Source organism: Trematomus bernacchii, unplaced genomic scaffold (assembly GCF_902827165.1).
Source record: "Trematomus bernacchii unplaced genomic scaffold, fTreBer1.1, whole genome shotgun sequence".
In the NCBI taxonomy this organism is placed as follows: Eukaryota; Metazoa; Chordata; class Actinopteri; order Perciformes; family Nototheniidae; genus Trematomus; species Trematomus bernacchii.
In genome coordinates, this window is record NW_022987973.1 from 9,725,841 (window position 1) to 9,739,173 (window position 13,333).

Genomic DNA, 13,333 nt, shown 5'->3' on the forward strand with positions numbered 1-13,333 from the left:
TCATAAAAACAACAAATCACATTTAGTTATATTTTTCAAGTCTTTTACTCTTTTCATTAAACATTAGATCTTTGTTCCACAAAGTCTCTCCCAGTAGTGTCCCCAGGCAAATGGAAGTGATAAGCTAAAGACTGTCTGATGACAGTCTAATTAAATAAGCCTTTCAGGGCTCTCCGTGGAGCTATGCAATGTGTGAAAAGGTACTGTTGGTTCTAGAGGAGGGAGATCCAGAGAGGGCGGAAAAAAGCTGTCCAAGCAATCCCAACATCCCAGCAGACAGCTTTACGCCAACTCAACACCCAGTCACATGAAAAATGATGATACCTGGTCCAGCACGTGTCCACACACACTGATATATTGGAATTTACACCTACAGTGTAGTACAATCACACACACACACCTTATGTTACTTTTACTAATGGCAATAGTGTCCCATTGATCCCCTCCTCCCCAACCCCTTACGTACCTACACACAGGCATACATACACAAGCGCTTGCATGCGCACACACACACCTCAGTCAGAGCTGCCAGATGAGTAGTGAATTAATTTGTGTGAGCCACTCCAACATTAGGAAGGTGTGTTGAAAGGTGTCTGCTCATGTTTCAAATTAAACGCGCTGCTGGTCAGCATTAGCACCTCGCCACCCGTCGGCAACTGACACTTAGGGGGCCGGGGGGATGGGAGGAAGGAGGGGAGCCCATCCGCCCGTTCACACTGGAATAATTAGAACATGTCAGGAAGAATTAATTTCCTCATTTTTCAAAAGGATACACAGAAATTACCATGTTATTATATGACAGGGTCCCTGGGAGGATTGGATTAAATTTGATTTCTTGCGCAGCCCACACAACAAATTAAAGTCATAAATAAGATGGAAAGAAGCAGGGCACAGAGCATATGTTTATGGCAATGAGTGAAGCCAAGGGACCAGAAACAACTATCTTCATTTCATTTTATTTAAATCAGGCCGACAACGTGTGTCTGAATGACAGCAGTTGCTAATGGGTCGAGATTAGAGGCTTCTTGATATTAACACAGAGATCAAACAAATTTGACTAAAAAGCAATGGAACGTACCGTGTGTGTGCTACCAGATGAGCCCGATCGCACAGAATGACCTGCTATTGCTTGATCTCTGTCTTACCTAACTAAACATTATGCACTTGGTTTTTACTCTTACATATATTCAGCTTTTCTTTTTAATTTCACACGTGCCACAAATAGTGACAGCCTGTTTGATAAATGTAGGTAACAGAGTTATTTCACCCTGTCAATCTCAAATGGCCTAATTTGCTGAGCATCAAATTGACAGGACAAATGACACAATGCAAGAAACAAGGGCATTTCGTCTATATATAAAAATATAATATTTTTTGTCCAAAAATAGATTATCCTTTTTATTGTATTGAATGAAAATAACATTTGATCTCATTAAGGATAAAAAACATCCAGATTAGATTTGTAAGCTTACTGTTACAATTAAACAACGGCCTGCCTGGGAAGAGTTTTTCAACTCTTTCAAAATGGGCCGTCATTAGAGTGTAGCACTCCCCTGGGCACCACAAACTTTAAATAATTTGCGAATCAATTAACTGGCTACTCTCAACGCAACAGGGATTTCACACTCCAGGGTCGTGGTGCATTATCAGTTGCAGACGATTCATGGCGTTTTGGGAGAAAAGTTCATGGTTGAAATCATTAATTCATTTTACCGGACTTTTAGTTATGCATTACTTTCCACAGCTGGGGTAGCAAGAAGATTAATGGCGTGTTCGTCGGTCCTGTTTTTTGCCGTATAGAGCTACTAGGTGAAACTCTGTCCTACAGTACAAGGGAACATACCTTTAAAAGCAGGACAGCAGCCAAAACCATATTAGGTTTTAAATAAGGCCCCATCAAACCTTTAAATAATTATAAACGTAAAGGTTAGCTCCCTTTCATGTGATTAAATACAAACCATACCTAATTAACATATGTAAAGAATCCAGACAACAAACCACCACATCGATTTGGCAACTCTTAAAGGATATTTTCATTTAAGCAATTCAAAATGTGGTCACTCATGAGTAATACAACATATTAATCAAATGGGTTTAGGAAGATGATTAAAGTTCAGGCGGGTTTTCCACATTATTGCCAGGTAATGGCATTTGCAACAATTAGATTTCAAATTTGCACTGGGATCCTCTGAAGTAATCGAGAGTGATGAAATTAAAATCTTTGTTAGGCGGTCTTTGTCAAGCGGTCTCTGTTCAGCAACATATTGACCATAATCACTGCAGGGTCAGTGGACTGAAGAGGTCCATTTGATAAATAATGAATGACGGATAACCATTCAAAGGTTGTTCATTTTCATTTTATAGTGAAGTGATGTTTATTTAATTTCTGACATCATGGCTACCCTGGCATCCTTCCCTTGAGTGGTGCTCAATACCATACCGACAGTGGGCTGAGAGCTGTGAGACCGCGAGGCTGTTGCTTATTAGATAAGTGGCACATGCTAACAAAGACTGTATGGCCTCTTCAGTTGGTCTAACATGTCCTCAGGTGTTTCTAAATGAGATTGCAAGCATGTAATTAAATGTCTTTTATAAGCGCTCTAGACGCAAACTAAATTACTTCCTGTTTTGAGCTTAATGAAACCTGTATGTCAATGGATGTAGATTTCGGTTTGTATGAGGATCCAAATTAATGTGTCAGAAGAACAGGATGGAAATGAATTCTGGCCTCTACGGCTTTCTCCGGTATTTTCTTTTACAACAAATACTAACCTTATGACATTGACTTCATAATATAATAATTAAAGCTTTAGTATCATGTAGTATCAAAACATCAGTGGAATTATTTTAGCTACCTGTGGAGCAGCGTTTTAAGCGGGACCAGCAGGGGGTAGTAGACGAACCTGTCCAACAGAAATAAATCATGTATATCGTGTAAGAGTTTTGTTTTCTTTATTTTCAAAAAAGGCATATAGCTCATCAAGTAGCTACTCCAGACGTTATATGTTTACTTGCTGCGTGAGTATGTTCGCTATCCTTTCGATAGCTAGTCAACAACGATGCAGACAATAATTAAACATTGAAAACTATAAACACGAAACACTATAAAAGTGTACACAGTGGTTTTAATAAATATCTCTGTTTTATTAGATGCTTTATTTATGTTTTCTGACTGTCATAGTACGACCATAAGGGTTTGATGCATTCAGAACGAACTGAAGGAAACTAACGTGCAGCAGAGAGCTCTCTGGTAGACAGGTGCATGTTCACGAGAGCGGAAGGCAGCGTGTGGTGTGAAATGGCATAATTAAACAATGGTAAATGGCCATGAACTTTGAATTCAGAGACATTTCCCAGCTGTTATTGAAGAGCTCTTCAACCACATTAATATGACTCCCAAGACATCGCCTACTGACATTTGGAATAAAAGAATAATATCAATGAAGTTCCTCACCTTTATTTGCTTAATATCTAAGATACATTTTTATTAGAAAACCTGCTCAAGCAGAGGCTGTGCAAAGATTGTTTAAGTAATATTATTTTTATAGATGCACAGTTGACTGTAGTACTCTTTATTATTTTTTTAGCAAAGTGTGCATTTCATAGAAACACTATTGCTTTGAAGTTTTTCCCTCAAACCTCTTTTTAACCCACATATATTAATCAACCAACCATGCTGTGACCCAACAGTGTGTTTTTATACAGTACCTGTACATATGTAGTAGATATATTTGTAGTATTATCTAGTATTATGTTAAGGACATAAGAAGCCCAAATACATGCTGAGTTTTATTGGAAATTATGTTTGAACCCATGATCCATGAAAGTTGTTTATGTGCAGTTGAACGATCCTAGAAGCACTGTAGTTCAAGGTTAAAATGCTTTTCTCTCATGTTTTCTTTTTCTAGTGTAGGAAAAAGGGATTTTTTTTCTCCACCACATTTCTACCATTAAATACTAGAATGCCTGATTTGACCTTAAAATTGCAACTCCCACACAAGAAAGTGGATTATATCACATAATGAGCAATATCATTCGAAAGAAGAAAATCAAGTTATCCTGAGAAACCACAAAAGAAATTGGAAGCAAAAAAAAACGGGAGAAAAATAAGTATTAAGGATAAGGATCTAATGTTTAAAAGGTCTTCTGTCAGAGACTTTGTGCTGACATAAGTGTGTAATTGTGCATACATTGTGTGCCTATCCAATTGTCTACCTCATTTGATGCAGGTGTTCAGTGTGGGTGAATGACAGCGGGGGTGTAGGAGACATGTGGAAGCAAGACAGAAACAGCTGAAAAGGTAAATTCATACTTACAAGAACTGAAAGACTCAATCCCCAGCTTGCAGCGATCACTGGTCGGTTTATTTTGAATTCATGTAAAAACCTGAAATGTAAGCAAATAGAAGACAACATTTAACAATTTTTAAAGTGTGTCTGTGCATTCTACATTGGTATTAATAACTACTGTATAAATGTGTTCTATTTTATTAAAATACCACCAAAAATAGGACATGTAAACCTGATTTAATCTCTTCAATTTTTTTAAAAACCCAAGTATTTTTCAAACATGGTTCAAATCAACATTGGTCTTAGATAACTGTATTTACCTACATCAGAACAAATAGAGAGAGAACAAGAGGAAGCAAATTGAGGCCATAGTGACTGTTGGCTGAGGGTCAGAGTCTCCACAGCTGAGCTAATGTAAAACAGCTTTGTTAGACCTCCAGTCCTCACAGCTGTCACCAATGGGAATCCGTCCTACATAATGTTTAAAATCTACTTATCTGCCATCTCATTAATCTGTCTTCCAGTTGGCGGATTTCTCTAATAAACAGCTTTCATATAAAGCCGTTGTTTTATTTAATTTTGCTTTCTTTCTTCAAGCACTGCATGCTAATGATTTATTACGGGGCCATGCTCTGCTAGTTTCCGCTTGTCTGTTTAAGTGCTTCAACTTCAGAGATTTTTCAAAGAACCAGCAAATAAACAGAAAACTCTGTACAGTACACAAGCATACACTTTAAGGCACCATATACTTTCATCAGTAATGACAATAGAGAGATAACCCCTCACTGATCACACCCTCTAGTTCAAGGGATGAAAATGCTGTTATGCTCATTCATGTTCATTTTCTCACATTATCTTGTTTTTCACAATAAGCCAAGATCTCATTACCAGCTGATTTATACAATTAGTCGGCCTCAGCACTGCCAATTAAACAAGGCCAAGGGTTTTTTGAGGTCACGCTTAACTGATCTGTCACTAATTTGCGCTACAGCACCTCAGTCTACCATTGCCGGGGCCAACAAAGCACCATCAATAAGACCAGATAAATGTACCAACTACCTCTGCATTGTTGTCAGAGCACAGCACGGTGTCAGCTACGTGGGAGTCTGGAGGGCTAACAGAAAGAGTCAGATAAAGGCAGGAGTTGCAGACGGGTCTGAATGTGGTAGCCTTGAGGCTGGAGGTGACAATGGGGGAGAGAGGACCCAGGTGACCCCCGGCTGAATGGAAAGCTGTTTCATGAATAGCACCTCCGAGTTAAAAGTCTACTCCTGCCTCTCAAATGACGCTAAACACACACTATTTCAGTGTTCTGAACTGTGCTCTTGCTGCATCCACCCACTCCTGTACTCACTAACACACATATACACACACCATTAACTTGTATTAGATGCTATTCAGTCTGCACAACAATCCCTGCCTGCTGGAGAAACCACATATTACATGGATGGTAATTCATTAAACCAGTCTTTGTCAAACATCTGACTATAGACTTAATTCCTGTTGTCCCTAAATAAATGAGTGCTCTTACAATTACAGAGGGTAGACATTAACAAATCTTTGAATTCATAATCTGATGTTAATTGGGAACAATGAGGTAAATAATAAATGGGGAAATGTATCCTTTATTCATTGGTTGTTTTAGTCAATTATCTGTCTGAGGGAAAAAACAAAAGGAATTTATAATTGCAAATAATGAGAGTACCCACATTATATTATAATGAATGTAGTAATCCCTGTGGCGTAATAAGACTCAGTGTCAACCGGCCTATTGTAGCTGCATGAAGCAGCTTTTTTCCTGCTGTGAATTAAACCTACGGGGAGGAAACATAAAACAGGCAATCCCCATTCCTAATTAGAAGATCTGGGACTTATTAAACACAATTTCAGTCAACCCCAAATTCAAATTATTAGTTTCACCATATTTTTATAAACAAATAGAAACACATTTAAAATATTTATTTCCCATTATAATTATTTTGTTTGGCGTCGGAAACTGTGAGGTTAAGAGGAAAAATAAATGTTGCTCCATTAGGCCACGAGTGAGCAGTCACAACACTATTTGTCCGTTAAAATAATACACTGAAAATACGGGAGGTTTAGCTCTCAGATACAAATATTCAAACAGACCGACATCAAAGGAGCAGAGACAGGGAGCTCACAGCCACCTGTGGCATTTCTGTCAAAGAGTGGCCTTTTCTCTAGCTGAGCCTGGTCATGGCTACCAAACACACACACACACGCAAATCCACAATACATATGCTACGAAATATTTAATATCATTTGTCATGGAATACTTTCAGTACCTACCAACCAGTACCTAAACTCAGTATAGATATAGAAACCATTTTGCCTGTGCTTTGTAAAATGTCAGTAAAACAAAACTGGGAGCACCATTTGGATAATATGTCACTGATCCCAGAATAGGACCCAGGTTATCTATACTTTATATACACACACACACACACACACACACACACACACACACACACACACACACACACACACACACACACACACACACACACACACACACACACACACACACACACACACACACACACACACACACACACACACACACACACACACACACACACACACACACACACCACACACACACACACACACACACACACACACACACACACACACACACACACACACACACACACACACACACACACACACACACACACACACACACACACACACACACACACACACACACACACACACACACACACACACACACACACACACACACACACACACACACACACACACACACACACACACTACACACACACACACACTACACACACACATTTTAAATTCCACATTTGTGCAAAAGTACAGTTGGAAAAGAAGGGCTACCCATTCAATTAAATCTACCAGGAGGATATTTCCTCTGTTTGTATTACACATCAAACAAACTGCTTCAATATTCACTTGAGTTAATGTCTCTTGTACAATACGTGACAAAAGCATTTTCACAATCTCAGCTCAATAAGATCACTTTCAATCTTCTGAAGCTTCAAATTCCAGACATATGTTCATGTACGGTGTGGGCTATGACTTCATTTTCCCTGAAAGTCGTGTTTTTCAACCTTCATGTTACAGTGGCTCAGTATCAATAGGCAACATTACTGCAACTGTATAGAGCACAGGGGAGACCAACCACTACAAAGATGTCCCGACTTCAACGTTTTATTTTTTATATAATTTAATTCTAAATTGAATTAAAACTACTAAATATGGGACATCATTAAATTGCATGTAGGTTAGTACATTTTTGGTGGATATTCATGAGACAAGCCAAAAAAGTTGTACCTTAACTTGTTTAGAATTCATCCAGATCTGCAACATGTTAAAAATATATATATATTTATCCCCCAAATCCTCTATTCCAAATCCTCACTTTCCCCTGCGTCCAACACGCTAAAGTAGGAATTCTGCAGAGTTAGTTATTTTGACAATAGAGGTAATCTATGCCATCAGCAGGCTGCTCCCATACCTGGATGCAGTTTGGTTATCTCTGCAGAAGCAGCAGCCACACAGTCAGTCAGGCCGGGACTGCATGGGGGAGTTTGGGATGCAATGAGGTGAGGCTATAGCAGTGGTCCCAGGGGAAATAGGGAAATGGGAGGAAGAGGAGGGGGGCCGTGTGGAGGGCGAGGGGGTGAAGCGCAGAACATTCTGGTATAGTAATTGAACACATGTGATTGTCTGTTAAATATCCAGTTCTATAAAGTCAATCCTCTCTGCAGTAGCATCATCTGTGAAATATGAAACGACAGCTTCCATGCACTGAGTAATCACCATAGCCGGGAATAGAGGACATTACTGGTCAGGAAACAGCTAGTGCTCAGGTAGACTGTGGACACTTCGGCACAGACTGTTTGTGGTGTCATTGTTAGCTCATGGATTTAACCATTTCCTACTGGTGAGATAAACTAGGGAAAGCCGTGAAGAAAAAATAAGAAGTCCAGTGTAGTGGTATTAGAAAGACTGGCTTTATTTCTTCAACAGATCCACCATATCATTGAGTTATTTGGTGTTGGAAACAGGTCAATCACGTGCAAACAGCTGTTTCATGCTCCAGCTCACCATTAACTGTCACAGCCTTAGAAAATCTCTCCTCTCTTTATCTTTACCCTCTGTCTTTCTCAAACGGCCCTTTTTTTCTTTCTCTGGAACTACAGCAGACTAGACACTCACAAAATGCCTAGCACCAACGTGTCAGGAATGACTACCAGAGCGTCGCTCCAGTTAAAATATCTTTGTTGGGTGTAAAACAGTGACCGGTATTTTGGCAGACTCAAAGTGCAATAGTGTCAGATAAAGCAGCTCTTTAACACAGTTTGTGACAAGCAATAGCCTGATACGGATACAGTTCTCTGGCCGAACAAGGCTTTTGATGTGCTGCTTGCATGGCCAATACATTATCATCATTTCCTCTGCGTCAAATAACAAGAATAAAAGTCTATTTGCTGGGCAGCTAGGTGGAGGCAGGGTGGAGGGAGAGAAACGACCAGCAAATAGAATGTTTTCCTCCACGGTGGACGGCACTCGGTCCCCAGTGCTCCTAACAGACGGGCATGCAACCTATCAATTCTCTTTGATTCCCTCTCACATATTCTTCACTCCAAAGACAGAGAACCCATTATAGGCTTGTCTTTCTGTACACTGATGAGACCTCTTTTCTTAACTTCCGAGATATACACACATATTTTCTTTTCTTTTTCAGTTTCTTACTTATTGAGTGTGAGGTTTGTGTATGTTGGGGGCAGGGGTATGAAAACAAGTCTATCCCTCTCTCCCAGGTAATGTGTTTATTTCCCCGGACCCATCTTCTAGTTTACTGCGTGGTGGCGTTTCTCCCCTCTTATCGCCTGGCCCTCACGGGGCACTTTAGCCCCTCAAATCCTGTTCACCACATACTGGTTTTAGAATCTGTGAAATGAGTGCTAGAGAAGCGTGGCCACAATGTCTGCCTGTGTTGCTACTGGACTCAAATGGGCTTGGTGTTTTTTTGTCCAGGGAGATGCATAAATGGAAGTTTTTAACACCTCAAAGGAGGCTGGGCCTTTGTGGTGCCACACTAGAGAAGCCTGCCAGTCTCCCGAGGAGGCAGACACACTGAGTGCTGCAGGACAAAGAGCTAGAGGAGCAGAATCAGCAGGGGCATCACTCTGCTCTGGGCACAAGGCACACACACACACACATGTACACCCACATATACTGTATGACTGCACTTACATACAGAGTGCACATACAAGACACATGCACTCACACACAAATATTACAAAGGTTGGAAAATAATTATCTCAAATAACTTTAAGCATAACATCACATTTCCAACAGGCATATGTCAAATGTATTATAACGGTTGTATTATATTTCCAATGTGATGAATTAACCAACAGCATATTGAAAATGTTTCACCCATCTCTTCCACCTGCTCTGCAACCTAGTTACATGTCAAATAAATTCAAACAGTTTGCAGCTGTTATCAAAGAATAAGACATCATTCATATGAATAGAAAACAGTGTTTCCACTGGTTAAAATACAACATACAGTAGCTAACTGTAAATAGATTCATATGTGATTTACAAACATGCTCAATAAAGATGACAAATACAACCAGCACAATAAACGCCTCCATTTCCTACTTATTGATTTCAGCTCCACTGTTTGAAAATAATTTTCTCATTTCCATCCCAATTTTCCTTATTGAAATTCTTTTTTTATTCCCGAGTACAGCCCAACAGCTGGCATTTACAATCAGTCTTTATGCTGTTTAGATGTCTACAATAAGCATTTAGATGCAAATATCCCTGCCTTGCACAAAGGACTTGCAACTTCTGTCAGAAGCAACATAATCAACCTGCAATTGTCTCCTGGCTCCGAGTGGTTTCCAGTGACAAGGCCTAAGCCGTAAGCATCTGTATTCAAATGATTCCCTATTTCAGGCACGGTTTAGTGTGGATATTTTCCAACAGTACTGCACTGAAAATCAATCACATGGTGAATTAAACCAGAAAGGAAACGACTGATCCATAAATGATCAGGTTACAACAAGGCATTGGTGTCCGCAAATTATTCAGTGTTTTCCTTGTTCGAGGAGAAGCAGGGACGCACTATTTGATAGTGGCCTTTTCCACCAATTACTTTTATTACTGTCTCACATTTTCGATTTGCAGAGGCAGACTTAAGTTGTCAAATAATTGTTTTAGCGGCAAGCTCAGCACAATGCAGGCTGACAACTTCTTTAACTAAGGCCATGTGCGAAACCTTTGTAGCATGTAACAGAGTAAATAAACTCTTAAATGGGCTGCAGTGATCTCAGAAAAAAAGACACTTATATACAATGTTGAAAATGTGTCTTTATCTTCCATTTATATAGCCCAATTCTGTGCTCTATAGTAAAACATAATTTCACCGCATAATTCTCTACATCCTGAAGAAAAAGTCATTCAATGTATCACCTTTTTTTCCTACTTGAATATTCCGAACCATATGAATGACTGACAAAACAGGAGCAGACAAAAAGGATAACTTCAGTTTCTTGGGAAAGAAATGACTGAAATCTTGATTAAAAAATGTAAATCATAATCTGTACTGCAGCGTACACATGGAGTAAATCTGAATCTGATGGGGGCATATGCTTTACTGAGGCTCCAATGGCCTCTGTACAGCCATTTTAACAATTAACATTATAACCTCTCTTTTTCTTATTATTTACAGTTGCAGAGGTCATTTGTCTTTTTTTTAAACCCACAATTAATAGCAGCGTTTGCAAATGCAAATGAGTCCATTTAGGGGGAGGGGAAATGATCAGTTTGAGAATATTTCTGCCTTCTTAATCTTCTTAAGAGGGAAATGATTTAAAAGGAGGACACAAATCTCCAGTGACATGGCAGGAACTGTAAGGCACTTTCCTCTCTCTCTCTGCCTCTCTCTCTCTCTCTTTTTCTCCATTCTCCCTTTCTCCTCTCACGCATGTCGCCCTCCCGCCCCCCATCCCCATTCCTCTCTTATCCTAATTTACCTCTCCCCCCTTGTTGCACTGTAGGGGTGAAAGGGCCAGGAGTAAGGAACGAGGAGCTGAGAGCAGGGCTCTACTTGGCTTGTCCACCCAGAACAAAACAAATGTAGTGTTTGAGCAACTGATCACCGGTATAATTGAGTTTAACACTCCTTTTCTGGATTAAAAAAGATCCTTGCAAATGAGAGGTCAAATTACCTCCACAGTCAGGCAATAAATAAGTCAAACAAGGTAAGAGGTTTCTGCCAGCGTATGTTAGTGGCAAATTTAATTAGCGGAAAAACAGGAGGCTCTTCGATTCCATGCTGCATTTAACAAAAGCAGGAGTCCCAAATGTACAGCAAAGGAATATATTCATCATCATCACTTAATGTATCTAATAATCTAAATTCGAGTTTCACAGAGCATGCATTTGACTTACTTTATCTGTACAAATGTTTGAACACCCCATAATAAAAAAAATCTACAAGATATCCACAGCAATGTTGTAAGTAATTTAAGATCAGGAGGGGGGAAAAGATGGAGTCAGTATAACAGTGTTGGCCATTAGTCTGAACACGTTTTTAATGCATGATTTTCCCCCATCACATAGGTATGCTATTGGCCCATTGTTCATTGATTGCAGCACAGGGAAAGTAAATGTGAATAAAGTAGGGCTGTAGTCTGGACTGCAGGCACAGAAGGTGGCTGAGCAATGCAGAACAAGGGAAAGAAAAAGAGAGAGAAAGACAACACTGCGCTACACCCTAACTAGCTACAATGTGGCCTTTGTGACATAATGCACTCTGCACAGCAGATTGTGGAAAATAATCCAACATTTACTGGTTCGCATATCCAGCAATAACAACTGACATCACAACCTGTGCCATATATGCCATGTTTCTGGGCACATTTTACATTTAGTGGAGAATGAGGGGGGTAAGGAAAACATCGTCAAGCAGTTATTATATTCCCATCATGTCCTGGGAGCCCATTACAGCATGGCACAAGCAACGGTAAAACTGAGAAACCCAGCAGGCTGAGGCTACAGGCAGAGGGCTGGGGAGCACTTAGACTCACAGCACAAACCTACTGCACACGGTTAACTGCTGGAGAAAATGTAGTTTAAACAAACACTTTGCACCTACAGATTATTTAAATTATGGTAGTCATTAAGGTTTCGTTTTTCACTTCAAGTATTTAGCTGACTTCCATGTTATACTATTAGACCAAGCACCATCAGGTGTCTTTGCAAAGCCCCTCTAAAAGCAGTAGAAGAGCAGGGGGAAGAGGCTGGTGTGTGGCTGTCTAGACAACAGTAACATGAGGTTGGTGTTAACTGTGCTGCAAACACGACAGGTGGGTCACATGAACTGTGTTTTCTTCACTTGCCCAACACATGCTTCTCATTATTCTACAAGAAAAACTGACATTGCTCCAAGCAAAAGAGAGAAGGGCCTCCATTGCCACTACTGCCCACCGCAAACTCATTTTCAAGTATATCATACATTACATATGAGTATACATTTTGAAGCCGAGTGTGCTTTGAACATTCCATTGGGGCAAAATGAAAATGTAAATAGATTAAATTGCGTGTCCAAACATGCAATAAGTACTGCAAGGTAAGTATGATCTATGAAATAAAAGGAAAACGCTTTTACAGAATTCTGTCGTTATGAATATAACGACGTACATCGTAATTGAATGAGCAAAGCCGACAGGTTCCCACAACCTTTGGAAATTAAATGTAAAATGTGTGCTGAATAAAAAATGTAAAAAAAATGTGTGAAAATGTTTTAAATGGCAAAAGGGTGTGTGTGTGTGTGTGTGTGTGTGTGTGTGTGTGTGTGTGTGTGTGTGTGTGTGTGTGTGTGTGTGTGTGTGTGTGTGTGTGTGTGTGTGTGTGTGTGTGTGTGTGTGTGTGTGTGTACACTCTCCACATCAGCCCCCTAAACGTGGTTTCGGGCAGGGTGGTCGAACAGTGAAATGTTGAAATTGGAAAAAATATTACCC

At 39.8% G+C, this 13,333-nt stretch overlaps 1 protein-coding gene across 8 annotated transcripts in view; it reads right to left on the reverse strand.

The window, feature by feature from the left end:
* The window catches only part of sox6 (SRY-box transcription factor 6), a 126,351-nt gene that overhangs the window by 102,510 nt on the left and 10,508 nt on the right, over nt 1-13,333 (reverse strand). For 6 of the 8 annotated variants that reach the window (XM_034116737.1, XM_034116741.1, XM_034116739.1 and 3 more), the window contains exon 2: nt 4,317-4,386. The gene's annotated coding sequence lies outside the window, so the exon portion shown is untranslated. Of the gene's footprint in view, nt 1-2,855; nt 2,904-4,316; nt 4,387-13,333 lie in introns of all 8 variants that reach the window. The other 2 variants (XM_034116740.1, XM_034116736.1) reach the window with 1 other exon arrangement.